The sequence below is a fragment of the Cryptomeria japonica genome, unplaced genomic scaffold (assembly GCF_030272615.1).
Source record: "Cryptomeria japonica unplaced genomic scaffold, Sugi_1.0 HiC_scaffold_194, whole genome shotgun sequence".
NCBI lineage: Eukaryota > Viridiplantae > Streptophyta > Pinopsida > Cupressales > Cupressaceae > Cryptomeria > Cryptomeria japonica.
This window is the reverse complement of record NW_026729016.1, coordinates 125900-137500: the sequence shown is the minus strand read 5'-3', so window position 1 is coordinate 137500 and position 11601 is coordinate 125900. Positions and strand designations below refer to the sequence as shown.

General features: G+C 63.4%; 1 non-coding gene across 1 annotated transcript; it reads right to left on the bottom strand.

Annotated features, from left to right (window-relative positions):
• Nucleotides 1–4206: 4206 nt before the first annotated feature.
• LOC131868062 (5S ribosomal RNA) lies at nucleotides 4207–4325 on the bottom strand. The gene has a single exon (XR_009366557.1). It is a non-coding gene; the product is annotated as a 5S ribosomal RNA (ribosomal RNA).
• Between the last annotated feature and the right edge of the window lie 7276 nt (nucleotides 4326–11601).

The following is an 11601-nucleotide window of genomic DNA, read 5'->3' as shown; positions in this document are numbered from 1 at the left end:
CGGCGTGCACGAAGTCCGAGCCCGGTTTGCCCCGGGTGCGCACCTCGCGTGCACCTTCGCCGGGGTGAGCACCTTGGTGTGCAGACCTTGGTTGGGTTGCGCGCCCTGGTGCGCACCAAGGAGCGCTCTGAAGTGTGCTCCAAGGTGCGGCGTGCACGAAGTCGGAGCCCGGTTTGCCCCGGGTGTGCACCTCGGGTGCGCACCTCGCGTGCACCTTCGCTGCGGTGGGCACCTTGGCTGGGTTGCGCGCCTTGGTGGGCACCATGCAGTGCACGAAGTCGGAGCCCGGATTGCCCCGGGCGCGCACCTCCGCCAGGGTGGGCACCTTGGTGCGCACAACTTGCCTGGGCTGCGCACCAGGAAGGGCTCAAGATGGCACCCGCGTTCCGTTTTTTTCACTATCTTTCAGAACGGAAATTTTAAAATCTCGTTTTTTTTTGCCTTTTCTGGAAATTAGTGAAGGCAGCGCATCAAAGGTGCGCAACGCTGGTGCGAACCTGGGAGCGCTCCGATGTGTGCTCCAAGGTGCGGCGTGCACGAAGTCGGACCCCGGTTTGCCCCGGGTGCGCACCTCGCGTGCACCTTGGTGCGCACACCTTGGCTGGGTTGCGCGCCCTGGTGGGCACCATGGTGCGCACCAAGGAGCGCTCCGAAGTGTGCTCCAAGGTGCGGCGTGCACGAAGTCGGAGCCCGGTTTGCCCCGGGTGCGCACCTCGCGTGCACCTTCGCCGCGGTGGGCACCATGGCGTGCACGAAGTCGGAGCCCGGTTTGCCCCGGGTGCGCACCTCGCGTGCACCTTCGCCGGGGTGGGCACCTTGGTGTGCAGACCTTGGCTGGGTTGCGCGCCCTGGTGGGCACCATGGTGCGCACCAAGGAGCGCTCCGAAGTGTGCTCCAAGGTGCGGCCTGCACGAAGTCGGAGCCCGGTTTGCCCCGGGTGTGCACCTCGGGTGGGCACCTTGGTGCGCATGCCTTGCCTGGGCTGCGCACCAGGGCGGGCTCAAGATGGCACCCGCGTTCCTTTTTTTTCACTATCTTTCAAAACGGAAATTTTAAAATCTCATTTTTTTTTGCCTTTTTCTGGAAATTAGTGAAGGCAGCGCATCAAAGGTGCGCACCTCGCTGCCCACCACGGTGCGCAACGCCGGTGGGCACCCGGGAGTGCTTCGAAGTGTGCTCCAAGGTGCTGCGTGCACGTTGTCGGAGCCCGGTTTGCCCCGGGTGCGCACCTCGCGTGCACCTTCGTCGGGGTGGGCACCTTGGCTGGGTTTGCCCCGGCTGCGCTCCGAAGCGGGGTTATTGGAGCGCCGCCTCTTTTTTTGTCGGAGCGTTTGGTGGGGTTTCTCGCATTGGCTCTTCCGAGGCCCGGTTGCCACCCTGGCGCGCACGAAGTCGGAAGTAGGGTTAATTGCCCGGGTGCGCACCTTTGCCAGGGTGGGCACCTTACCTGGGCTGCGCACCAGGGCGGGCTCAAGATGGCACGCGCGTTCCGTTTTTTTCACTATCTTTCAAAACGGAAATTTTAAAATCTCCTTTTTTTTTTGCCTTTTCTGGAAATTAGTGAAGGCAGCGCATCAAAGGTGCGCACCTCGCTGCCCACCTTGGTGTGCTCTGAGGTGCGCACCCGGGAGCGCTACGAAGTGTGCTCCAAGGTGCGGCGTGCACGTTGTCGGAGCCCGGTTTGCCCCGGGTGCGCACCTCGCCTGCACCTTGGCCGGGGTGGGCACCTTGGCTGGGTTTGCCCAGGGTGCGCTCCGAAGCGGGGTTACTGGAGCGCCCCCTCTTTTTTTGTCAGAGCGTTTGGTGGGGTTTCTCGCATTGGCTCTTCCCAGGCCCGGTTGTTGGGTGCGCTCCCACCCTGGCGCGCGCGAAGTTGGAAGTTGGGTTAATTGCCCGGGCGCGCACCTTCGCCAGGGTGGGCACCTTGGTGCGCACACCTTGGCTGGGCTGCGCACCAGGGCGGGCTCAAGATGGCACCAGCATTCCCTTTTTCTCACTATCTTTCAAAACGGAAATTTTAAAATCTCGTTTTTTTTTTGCCTTTTATGGAAATTAGTGAAGGCATCGCATCAAAGGTGCGCACCTCGCTGCCCACCTTGGTGTGCTCCGAGGTGCCCACCACGGTGCGCAACGCCGGTGCGAACCCGGGAGCGCCCCGATGTGTGCTCCAAGGTGCGGCGTGCACGAAGTCGGACCCCGGTTTGCCCCGGGTGCGCACCTCGCGTGCACCTTGGTGCGCACACCTTGGCTGGGTTGCGCGGCCTGGTGGGCACCATGGTGCGCACCAAGGAGCGCTCCGAAGTGTGCTCCAAGGTGCGGCGTGCACGAAGTCGGAGCCCGGTTTGCCCCGGGTACGCACCTTCGCCGGGGTGGGCACCTCGGCTGGGTTGCGCGCCCTGGTGCGCACCAAGGAGCGCTCCGAAGTGTGCTCCAAGGTGCGGCGTGCACGAAGTCGGAGCCCGGTTTGCCCCGGGTGCGCACCTCGCGTGCACCTTCGGCGGGGTTGCGCGCCCTGGTGGGCACCATGGTGCGCACCAAGGAGCGCTCCGAAGTGTGCTCCAAGGTGCGGCGTGCACGAAGTCGGAGCCCGGTTTGCCCCGGGTGCGCACCTCGCGTGCACCTTCGGCGGGGTTGCGCGCCCTGGTGGGCACCATGGTGCGCACCAAGGAGCGCTCCGAAGTGTGCTCCAAGGTGCGGCGTGCACGAAGTCGGAGCCCGGTTTGCCCCGGGTGCGCACCTCGCGTGCACCTTCGCCGCGGTGGGCACCATGGCGTGCACGAAGTCGGAGCCCGGTTTGCCCCGGGTGCGCACCTCGCGTGCACCTTCGCCGGGGTGGGCACCTCGGCTGGGTTGCGCGCCCTGGTGCGCACCAAGGAGCGCTCCGAAGTGTGCTCCAAGGTGCGGCGTGCACGAAGTCGGAGCCCGGTTTGCCCCGGGTGCGCACCTCGCGTGCACCTTCGCCAGGGTGGGCACCTCGGTGCGCACACCTTCTCAATGTTTTCTTGCCTTTTCTGGAAATTGGTGAAGGCAGCGCATCAAAGGTGCGCACCTCGGTGTGCTCCGAGGTGCGAACCCGAGAGCGCTCCGAGGTGCCCACGAAGTCGAAAGTCGGGTTAATTGCATTGTTTTCCCCGGGTGCGCTCCGAGGTGCGCAACATCGGCGCGCACCAAGGAGGGCTCCGAAGTGTGCTCCAAGGTGCGCACGATGGCGTGCACCTCTGGTGCGCACGATTCGGAGCTCGGTTTGACCGGGGTGCGCACACCTTGGCTGGGTTGCGCACCTTTTGTGCGCTCCAAGGTGCGCACGAAGTCGGAGCTCGGTTTGCCCCGGGTGCGCACCTTCGCCAGGGTGCGCACCTTGATGCGCACGCCTTGGCTGGGCTGCGCACCTTGGTGGGCGCCATGGTGCGCACCTTTCGTGCGCTCCAAGGTGCGCACGAAGTCGGAGCTCGGTTTGCCCCGGGTGCGCACCTTGGTGGGCGCCATGGTGCACTCCGAGGTGCCCAAGATTGGTGCGCACCAAGGAGCGCTCCGAAGTGCGCTCCAAGGTGCGCGCGAAGTCGAAAGTTGGGTTAATTGTCCGGTTTGCCTCGGGTGCGCACCTTGCGTGCACCTTCGCCAGGGTGGGCGCCTTGGTGCGCACACCTTGGCTGGGCTGCGCACACCTTGGCACCCGCGTTTCCTTCATTTTAAATTTTTTTTTTTTACAATCTCTCAAGTGGGAAATTCTATAATCTCAACTTTTTTTGCCTTTTCAGGAAACTTTTGAATGGAGCGCATCATTGGTGCGCTCCGAAGTGTGCTCCAAAGCTCTCTCCAGCTGCGTGCACCTGCCCCGGCCGCGCACCCGGCCCCGCCCAGCTTCGCTCACCTGTCCCGGGCGTCTGGTGCGGAACCTTAGAGTAAGAAACATCACCGTGCACCTTGGCCAACGTGCACGACTCGACCGAGCGCGCACTGGCCGAGGTGCACACCGATTTCACCTGGGTGCGCGCGCAGCACCTCGGGCGCACCGGGGTGCGCGCACAACGCCCGGGTTGCACCGTGGCCTGTGTGCTCGGGGCGCCTCGGGTGCGCGCTCGGTGTCGCCCCCGCGCGCGCGGTAGTGCGGGCAGCGCACCCCGGCCCGGCCCGGCCCCGACGAGAACGCAAACGGGCAAAAGGTTTATTCAAATAGCATTGCGATGCCCGGCGAAAAACTAAAAAAGGGTGCAACACCGGGACTTCCCGGGAGGTCACCCATCCCAGTACTACTCCGGCCCAAGCGCGCTTAACTGCGGAGTTCTGATGGGATCCGGTGCACTAACGCTGGTATGATCGCACCCGTTATGAGCTTGTCGCAGTGTGTACTTAGCAAACCGCGACCCACGTGCGAATCCACCCCGGCCACCCACCCCCGTCGAGGTGCACACCCTCCCTCGCGAAGTGCGCCCCGTTCGCCAAGTGTGAGCCCTGCCCGGGTGCGCGCACCTTGCTAGGGCGTCGGGTGTGCACCCGGCCCGGCCTACGTGCGTGCACCTGTAGGGGGCGTCGTGTGCGTGCAGTGTCCCGTCTGCAACGCGGTGCCCACACACCACCTCGGGCGCAACGACCTGCGCTCACATGTGGGCCGAGTGCACCTTGGTGCATGTTCGGGGCGCCTCGGGTGCACGCTCGATCTTGCCCCGGTGCACCAAGGCGCTCGGTTTGCCCCGGGTGCGCACTTGGTGCAAGGTGGGCACCCAAAATAGGGATCAAGCACCAAAACACAAGTTTCGGGATGCAAAATGGGACCCAAGGACCACAAATGCGTTCCAAGACCCATGATGGGTCCACGAGAACAAAAATGTGTTCCGAGACTTAATAAACAAATATTGGGTTTTAGGAGAAGAAACATGCTCTGATGCCCAAAACGAGAATCGACCCCGAAAAGGCCACAGGCCAAAAGTGGGATGCGAGACAAAAAAAAATGGGACCCGAGGACCAAAATTGGGTTCCCAGGTCGAAGACAGGGCAACCGGACAAGAAACGACCTCTAAGGCTCGAAATGAGTCCCGACGACTAAAACTTGACAAGAAGCACCCATCAGGCACCCAACTCGACACCCATGGGATGCCGACCCACCCGGGCTTCCACCTAGCACACCTTGGCACCCACCCACCCTCGCACCCAACCTCGCACCCAACTTAGCACCTTTGAACCCACATTGGCACTCACCCTGACCCTGGCACCTTGGAACCCACATTGGCACTCACCTTGACCCTGGCACCCACCTTTGCACTCACCTTGGGACCCACCCTGGCTCCCACCTCGGCACCCACCCAGACACCCACCTTGGTTCCTTGGCACCCACCTTGGATCCTTGGCACCCACCCCGACACCCACCTTGGCACGCAACTTGGCTACTTGCCACCCACCTTGGCTCCTTGACGCCCACCCCGACAACCACCCCGTGACCTACCCTGGCTAGGGTTGGTGCACACCCACCCTGGTGCCCACCTTGGCACCCACCCTATGACCCACCTTGGCACGCACCTTAGTACCCACCCCGTTACCCACCCTAGGACCCACCCCGTGACCCACCTTGGCCAGGGTGGGTGCCTTGGTGCGCACAACTTGCCTGGGCTGCACACCAGGGCGGGCTCAAGATGGCACCCGCGTTCCGTTTTTTTCACTATCTTTCAAAACGGAAATTTTAAAATCTCATTTTTTTCTTTTTTTTGCCTTTTCTGGAAATTAGTGAAGGCAGCGCATCAAAGGTGCGCAATGCTGGTGCGAACCCGGGAGCGCTCCGATGTGTGCTCCAAGGTGCGGCGTGCACGAAGTCCGAGCCCGGTTTGCCCCGGGTGCGCACCTCGCGTGCACCTTCGCCGGGGTGAGCACCTTGGCTGGGTTGCGCGCCCTGGTGCGTACCAAGGAGCGCTCTGAAGTGTGCTCCAAGGTGCGGCGTGCACGAAGTCGGAGCCCGGTTTGCCCCGGGTGTGCACCTCGGGTGCGCACCTCGCGTGCACCTTCGCTGCGGTGGGCACCTTGGCTGGGTTGCGCGCCTTGGTGGGCACCATGCAGTGCACGAAGTCGGAGCCCGGTTTGCCCCGGGCGCGCACCTCCGCCAGGGTGGGCACCTTGGTGCGCACAACTTGCCTGGGCTGCGCATCAGGAAGGGCTCAAGATGGCACCCGCGTTCCGTTTTTTTCACTATCTTTCAGAACGGAAATTTTAAAATATCGTTTTTTTTTGCCTTTTCTGGAAATTAGTGAAGGCAGCGCATCAAAGGTGCGCAACGCTGGTGCGAACCTGGGAGCGCTCCGATGTGTGCTCCAAGGTGCGGCGTGCACGAAGTCGGAGCCCGGTTTGCCTCGGGTGCGCCCTGGTGGGCACCATGGTGCGCACCAAGGAGCGCTCCGAAGTGTGCTCCAAGGTGCGGCCTGCACGAAGTCGGAGCCCGGTTTGCCCCGGGTGTGCACCTCGGGTGGGCACCTTGGTGCGCATGCCTTGCCTGGGCTGCGCACCAGGGCGGGCTCAAGATGGCACCCGCGTTCCTTTTTTTTCACTATCTTTCAAAACGGAAATTTTAAAATCTCATTTTTTTTTGCCTTTTTCTGGAAATTAGTGAAGGCAGCGCATCAAAGGTGCGCACCTCGCTGCCCACCACGGTGCGCAACGCCGGTGGGCACCCGGGAGTGCTTCGAAGTGTGCTCCAAGGTGCTGCGTGCACGTTGTCGGAGCCCGGTTTGCCCCGGGTGCGCACCTCGCGTGCACCTTCGTCGGGGTGGGCACCTTGGCTTGGTTTGCCCCGGCTGCGCTCCGAAGCGGGGTTATTGGAGCGCCGCCTCTTTTTTTGTCGGAGCGTTTGGTGGGGTTTCTCGCATTGGCTCTTCCGAGGCCCGGTTGCCACCCTGGCGCGCACGAAGTCGGAAGTAGGGTTAATTGCCCGGGTGCGCACCTTTGCCAGGGTGGCACCTTACCTGGGCTGCGCACCAGGGCGGGCTCAAGATGGCACGCGCGTTCCGTTTTTTTCACTATCTTTCAAAACGGAAATTTTAAAATCTCCTTTTTTTTTTGCCTTTTCTGGAAATTAGTGAAGGCAGCGCATCAAAGGTGCGCACCTCGCTGCCCACCTTGGTGTGCTCTGAGGTGCGCACCCGGGAGCGCTACGAAGTGTGCTCCAAGGTGCGGCGTGCACGTTGTCGGAGCCCGGTTTGCCCCGGGTGCGCACCTCGCCTGCACCTTGGCCGGGGTGGGCACCTTGGCTGGGTTTGCCCAGGGTGCGCTCCGAAGCGGGGTTACTGGAGCGCCCCCTCTTTTTTTGTCAGAGAGTTTGGTGGGGTTTCTCGCATTGGCTCTTCCCAGGCCCGGTTGTTGGGTGCGCTCCCACCCTGGCGCGCGCGAAGTTGGAAGTTGGGTTAATTGCCCGGGCGCGCACCTTCGCCAGGGTGGGCACCTTGGTGCGCAAACCTTGGCTGGGCTGCGCACCAGGGCGGGCTCAAGATGGCACCAGCATTCCCTTTTTCTCACTATCTTTCAAAACGGAAATTTTAAAATCTCGTTTTTTTTTTGCCTTTTATGGAAATTAGTGAAGGCATCGCATCAAAGGTGCGCACCTCGCTGCCCACCTTGGTGTGCTCCGAGGTGCCCACCACGGTGCGCAACGCCGGTGCGAACCCGGGAGCACCCCGATGTGTGCTCCAAGGTGCGGCGTGCACGAAGTCGGACCCCGGTTTGCCCCGGGTGCGCACCTCGCGTGCACCTTGGTGCGCACACCTTGGCTGGGTTGCGCGGCCTGGTGGGCACCATGGTGCGCACCAAGGAGCGCTCCGAAGTGTGCTCCAAGGTGCGGCGTGCACGAAGTCGGAGCCCGGTTTGCCCCGGGTGCGCACCTTCGCCGCGGTGGGCACCATGGCGTGCACGAAGTCGGAGCCCGGTTTGCCCCGGGTGCACACCTCGCGTGCACCTTCGCCGGGGTGGGCACCTCGGCTGGGTTGCGCGCCCTGGTGCGCACCAAGGAGCGCTCTGAAGTGTGCTCCAAGGTGCGGCGTGCACGAAGTCGGAGCCCGGTTTGCCCCGGGTGTGCACCTCGGGTGCGCACCTCGCGTGCACCTTCGCTGCGGTGGGCACCTTGGCTGGGTTGCGCGCCTTGGTGGGCACCATGCAGTGCACGAAGTCGGAGCCCGGATTGCCCCGGGCGCGCACCTCCGCCAGGGTGGGCACCTTGGTGCGCACAACTTGCCTGGGCTGCGCACCAGGAAGGGCTCAAGATGGCACCCGCGTTCCGTTTTTTTCACTATCTTTCAGAACGGAAATTTTAAAATCTCGTTTTTTTTTGCCTTTTCTTGAAATTAGTGAAGGCAGCGCATCAAAGGTGCGCAACGCTGGTGCGAACCTGGGAGCGCTCCGATGTGTGCTCCAAGGTGCGGCGTGCACGAAGTCGGACCCCGGTTTGCCCCGGGTGCGCACCTCGCGTGCACCTTGGTGCGCACACCTTGGCTGGGTTGCGCGCCCTGGTGGGCACCATGGTGCGCACCAAGGAGCGCTCCGAAGTGTGCTCCAAGGTGCGGCGTGCACGAAGTCGGAGCCCGGTTTGCCCCGGGTGCGCACCTCGCGTGCACCTTCGCCGCGGTGGGCACCATGGCGTGCACGAAGTCGGAGCCCGGTTTGCCCCGGGTGCGCACCTCGCGTGCACCTTCGCCGGGGTGGGCACCTTGGTGTGCAGACCTTGGCTGGGTTGCGCGCCCTGGTGGGCACCATGGTGCGCACCAAGGAGCGCTCCGAAGTGTGCTCCAAGGTGCGGCCTGCACGAAGTCGGAGCCCGGTTTGCCCCGGGTGTGCACCTCGGGTGGGCACCTTGGTGCGCATGCCTTGCCTGGGCTGCGCACCAGGGCGGGCTCAAGATGGCACCCGCGTTCCTTTTTTTTCACTATCTTTCAAAACGGAAATTTTAAAATCTCATTTTTTTTTGCCTTTTTCTGGAAATTAGTGAAGGCAGCGCATCAAAGGTGCGCACCTCGCTGCCCACCACGGTGCGCAACGCCGGTGGGCACCCGGGAGTGCTTCGAAGTGTGCTCCAAGGTGCTGCGTGCACGTTGTCGGAGCCCGGTTTGCCCCGGGTGCGCACCTCGCGTGCACCTTCGTCGGGGTGGGCACCTTGGCTGGGTTTGCCCCGGCTGCGCTCCGAAGCGGGGTTATTGGAGCGCCGCCTCTTTTTTTGTCGGAGCGTTTGGTGGGGTTTCTCGCATTGGCTCTTCCGAGGCCCGGTTGCCACCCTGGCGCGCACGAAGTCGGAAGTAGGGTTAATTGCCCGGGTGCGCACCTTTGCCAGGGTGGGCACCTTACCTGGGCTGCGCACCAGGGCGGGCTCAAGATGGCACGCGCGTTCCGTTTTTTTCACTATCTTTCAAAACGGAAATTTTAAAATCTCCTTTTTTTTTTGCCTTTTCTGGAAATTAGTGAAGGCAGCGCATCAAAGGTGCGCACCTCGCTGCCCACCTTGGTGTGCTCTGAGGTGCGCACCCGGGAGCGCTACGAAGTGTGCTCCAAGGTGCGGCGTGCACGTTGTCGGAGCCCGGTTTGCCCCGGGTGCGCACCTCGCCTGCACCTTGGCCGGGGTGGGCACCTTGGCTGGGTTTGCCCAGGGTGCGCTCCGAAGCGGGGTTACTGGAGCGCCCCCTCTTTTTTTGTCAGAGCGTTTGGTGGGGTTTCTCGCATTGGCTCTTCCCAGGCCCGGTTGTTGGGTGCGCTCCCACCCTGGCGCGCGCGAAGTTGGAAGTTGGATTAATTGCCCGGGCGCGCACCTTCGCCAGGGTGGGCACCTTGGTGCGCACACCTTGGCTGGGCTGCGCACCAGGGCGGGCTCAAGATGGCACCAGCATTCCCTTTTTCTCACTATCTTTCAAAACGGAAATTTTAAAATCTCGTTTTTTTTTTGCCTTTTATGGAAATTAGTGAAGGCATCGCATCAAAGGTGCGCACCTCGCTGCCCACCTTGGTGTGCTCCGAGGTGCCCACCACGGTGCGCAACGCCGGTGCGAACCCGGGAGCGCCCCGATGTGTGCTCCAAGGTGCGGCGTGCACGAAGTCGGACCCCGGTTTGCCCCGGGTGCGCACCTCGCGTGCACCTTGGTGCGCACACCTTGGCTGGGTTGCGCGGCCTGGTGGGCACCATGGTGCGCACCAAGGAGCGCTCCGAAGTGTGCTCCAAGGTGCGGCGTGCACGAAGTCGGAGCCCGGTTTGCCCCGGGTACGCACCTCGCGTGCACCTTCGCCGGGGTGGGCACCTCGGCTGGGTTGCGCGCCCTGGTGCGCACCAAGGAGCGCTCCGAAGTGTGCTCCAAGGTGCGGCGTGCACGAAGTCGGAGCCCGGTTTGCCCCGGGTGCGCACCTTCGCCGCGGTGCGCACCATGGCGTGCACGAAGTCGGAGCCCGGTTTGCCCCGGGTGCGCACCTCGCGTGCACCTTCGGCGGGGTTGCGCGCCCTGGTGGGCACCATGGTGCGCACCAAGGAGCGCTCCGAAGTGTGCTCCAAGGTGCGGCGTGCACGAAGTCGGAGCCCGGTTTGCCCCGGGTGCGCACCTCGCGTGCACCTTCGGCGGGGTTGCGCGCCCTGGTGGGCACCATGGTGCGCACCAAGGAGCGCTCCGAAGTGTGCTCCAAGGTGCGGCGTGCACGAAGTCGGAGCCCGGTTTGCCCCGGGTGCGCACCTCGCGTGCACCTTCGCCGCGGTGGGCACCATGGCGTGCACGAAGTCGGAGCCCGGTTTGCCCCGGGTGCGCACCTCGCGTGCACCTTCGCCGGGGTGGGCACCTCGGCTGGGTTGCGCGCCCTGGTGCGCACCAAGGAGCGCTCCGAAGTGTGCTCCAAGGTGCGGCGTGCACGAAGTCGGAGCCCGGTTTGCCCCGGGTGCGCACCTCGCGTGCACCTTCGCCAGGGTGGGCACCTCGGTGCGCACACCTTCTCAATGTTTTCTTGCCTTTTCTGGAAATTGGTGAAGGCAGCGCATCAAAGGTGCGCACCTCGGTGTGCTCCGAGGTGCGAACCCGAGAGCGCTCCGAGGTGCCCACGAAGTCGAAAGTCGGGTTAATTGCATTGTTTTCCCCGGGTGCGCTCCGAGGTGCGCAACATCGGCGCGCACCAAGGAGGGCTCCGAAGTGTGCTCCAAGGTGCGCACGATGGCGTGCACCTCTGGTGCGCACGATTCGGAGCTCGGTTTGACCGGGGTGCGCACACCTTGGCTGGGTTGCGCACCTTTTGTGCGCTCCAAGGTGCGCACGAAGTCGGAGCTCGGTTTGCCCCGGGTGCGCACCTTCGCCAGGGTGCGCACCTTGATGCGCACGCCTTGGCTGGGCTGCGCACCTTGGTGGGCGCCATGGTGCGCACCTTTCGTGCGCTCCAAGGTGCGCACGAAGTCGGAGCTCGGTTTGCCCCGGGTGCGCACCTTGGTGGGCGCCATGGTGCACTCCGAGGTGCCCAAGATTGGTGCGCACCAAGGAGCGCTCCGAAGTGCGCTCCAAGGTGCGCGCGAAGTCGAAAGTTGGGTTAATTGTCCGGTTTGCCTCGGGTGCGCACCTTGCGTGCACCTTCGCCAGGGTGGGCGCCTTGGTGCGCACACCTTGGCTGGGCTGCGCACAC